Genomic DNA, 3,200 nt, shown 5'->3' on the forward strand with positions numbered 1-3,200 from the left:
GGTACGAGTTGTTGACTTTTTTAACACTCGCTTGACGGGATGACTGGGGCAAAAAAAAAAAAAAAACCCGAGACATTTTGTGAAATACTTTTGCGTGTGTCAATTTTAGGAGCAGCAAGTACACCAGCTAAACGATTATTATGATTTTTTTGTCATTATTATTTGGTAATGATTCAATCTTACAGAATAATGAATGTAATTGCCAATTGGGTGAATGTTGCTTTAAATTCTCCTTTGCATGTGCATGCCCGCCTGCTGCTTGTGAAGAGGAGGAGGCGGAGGTGAGAAGTTGTTCTGCAGGGAGCGTGTGTGTGTGTGTGTGTGTGTGTGTGTGTGTGTGTGTGTGTGTGTGAGGCGCACACAGAAATGCCTCCAGCAGCATCTTTCTTTCTTTCCAGACTCCAGCGAGCTGCGGCACAAGCGAGCTGCTCCTCTTCATCGCTCTCCTCCTTCCGAGCAAGCAAAGTAGCCCGTTTCTTCCTCCTCCTCCCTCTTTGTCGTCGTCTGCTTCGCCCTCCAGCATCGGGCGCCACTGGATGGAGAGCGGCGCCTGAAGAGAAGGAAGAGCGGTGGAGTTGCTTGGTCCATCCTCCTCCTCTTCCTCCTGCCTGCCTGCCTGCCTGCCGCTGCAGCAAACAGGAAAGTCCCGGTAAGAAAGCAGCCTTCTATTCTTTGCGGGGGAGGAGGAGGAGGGCTGGCGGGATTTTTTTTTTCTGTGTCCGTCCACATATTGATCCATCGGGTGGACTCCAGCAGGTTGCACTTATGATGCCGCTTCCAAAGCACATTTCTAGCTCCGCATCTCCATGGCGTGGCAAAGTCTGGGATTTGGGGCCACAAGATGTCCTTGCTAACTAGTTTAGTGATGGGACGGCACTTTGGAATCACGCAAGTTAGAGGATAAAACCTGCCGGGAGGGAGACTTGCAGTTTTCTTCTTAAAGGAAATGTCACCTTCAGAAAACATTTTTGAACTCATTGATGATTACACACGCTTTCTACCTACTGCCCAATAAATAGATCCTTTGTAAAGAAGTGTTTACTATCTGCCAAACTGCTATGGAAGGCCAAAACTGCCCAAATCAAAAACAATATCTTATATAAGTGGAGAATTCATTTAAAAAATATAAACTCATTCTTTTTATGTAACTTGTTTGTATTTATTTTGCTATTTATTTTTCAATTGTATTTTTTCATTTTTACTTCTGTTTTTTTTTTTTTTTAAATTGAGCCTTTTTGCATTTTATTTTTCAATTACATTTTTGATATTGGTTTTTATTTTAACATGTATTTCTTTTTAATTTGAGCAGTTTTGGTCCTACATAAAATGCCGCTGGATGTCAACTCAACTTGAGTTGCGTTGCCGCAAGTGGAAACAAATGTGTCCACCTGTTAGCTTGTATCTCAAAACACAAAGCACTTCATTTTTCACATCTGCCTATTGTCCATGCTCGTGATGCTAATGATGCTAAAGGTGTAAACCTGTGTGTCATGAGGTTTGTGTATGCCCCGCCTCTTCACTTAGCTGAAGCTCTTTTTGCTTTATCTACCATCTCCAACCCTGTCAGGGGATTCCCACCATGTATGCAGAATTGGCCAAGGGGTTATTTAATTAAGGGAGCGGCGTCCGGTCTTCACGCAAGTATCATGTGATGCAGAAAATAATCTCATCATAGATTGCCTCGGACATCAAATATGATTGGGATGAGTCACGTTTACAAGGAAAAATGTTGTCTTCAAAAGTCTTTCCAAAAAAATTGTGAGCGTAGTTCCTCAGGGAAGTATTTTAGGTACCTTCACGTTCTCTTAATCAGGAGTAGAATTTCAAACGATTCTCATGAAAATGTTGATGCAATCTTGTCAGAAGTTATTCGCAGACTGTTTCAACGTCGGCGATCGCACCAGAAGACGTATGGCTCCGTTTTATGGCTTTCGGTTCTGTGGCAAGGCCGTTAATTAGATTATGAGTCGTCTGAGCCAAACTGGAGAAGGATTTGATTGATCAGCTTTTTGTTGGAATATTCACCTCCACACAAACACACGTGCACGCACACGCTCAGTCTTTCATTATCCACTCGCCGGAAAATTGAAATTTCACAAATTCCCAAAGGGCCTTTGTGCTCGTGCCACTTAGCGTAAGCCGATACTGTGACGAGACGTTTTTTTTTTCCCCCTCTCGGGCCTTAAGGGCAAGTTACCAAAATATTAGGAACAGCTTTCTCAGCATGATAAAGTACAAGATAAGGAATGACCTTTGTCATCCTGCAATGGATTGTCAAACCTGGCAAGAAAGTGGACAATGTGTCAAATGAAATCCTAAAAGAGACAAGAAGCCGCACAGGAGCGAGCGCAACGAGCCTGTCTGCTTGTGTTCTATTTCAGCTCGCCTGAGACACAGCGCCCACGCTGCCGCCTTTGTTTTTTGCCAAATCTCCATGAATCATCCTTCCTTCCTTCCTTCCTTCCTTCCTTCCTAACACACACACACACACACACACTGATCCATCACAACCACAGCCAAGCTAAGATCTAACAAAGCTCAGGTCCAAACGGCACATCAGCAGCCGTCAGTGCTCTGCACTGCGTCAGCCACTTTAATTTGGCTGCACGGCTTCAGCTGACTTGACTGGTGCCCCCCCCCCCCCCCCCCAAGGGTTACCCCCCCCCCATCCAATGGGATCATTAGTGTAATGCTCCAGATTCCAGCGAGCAGGGAGAAGGATGAGAAGCTTCTTGGGGGAGGAATGAGTCAGTCGATGGACAATGGATGCCCGCTATTGACTTGGTGTTGTGTTGCCTTGTTCTTCTCTGTCTCTTTAAAAGTAGCCTGCGAGTGCATTCATCTCCTCTCCATCAATTGCGAAACCAGCTCATGTTTTGTCCAACCACGTCTCGTGGCGGGATGTCGGGATTGTGTATTTTCTCGTCGTTATTGTGCGATTGCAATCTTACGCTGGGTGAATGCTAAAAGTCCCCCCCCCCCCTCACTCGTGTAAACATTCCCGCATACATCTGAAAAGCGAGTGGAGCTAGTCGCCCTGCAAAACTCATGATGATTATTTATAGAAGGAAAAAAAACCTCAATTGACATTTGGGATAACGACCTCATTTATTTGTTGTCTTGCGTCTGCTGCACACGCTGATATTTTCTCTCTTCTCCATCCACTTGACTGGGTGGTTTCCTCCTTTTGCACTTTCCAG

This window comes from Syngnathus leptorhynchus, chromosome 6 (assembly GCF_054491065.1).
Source record: "Syngnathus leptorhynchus isolate UIUO chromosome 6, UIUO_Slep, whole genome shotgun sequence".
Classification (NCBI taxonomy): domain Eukaryota; kingdom Metazoa; phylum Chordata; class Actinopteri; order Syngnathiformes; family Syngnathidae; genus Syngnathus; species Syngnathus leptorhynchus.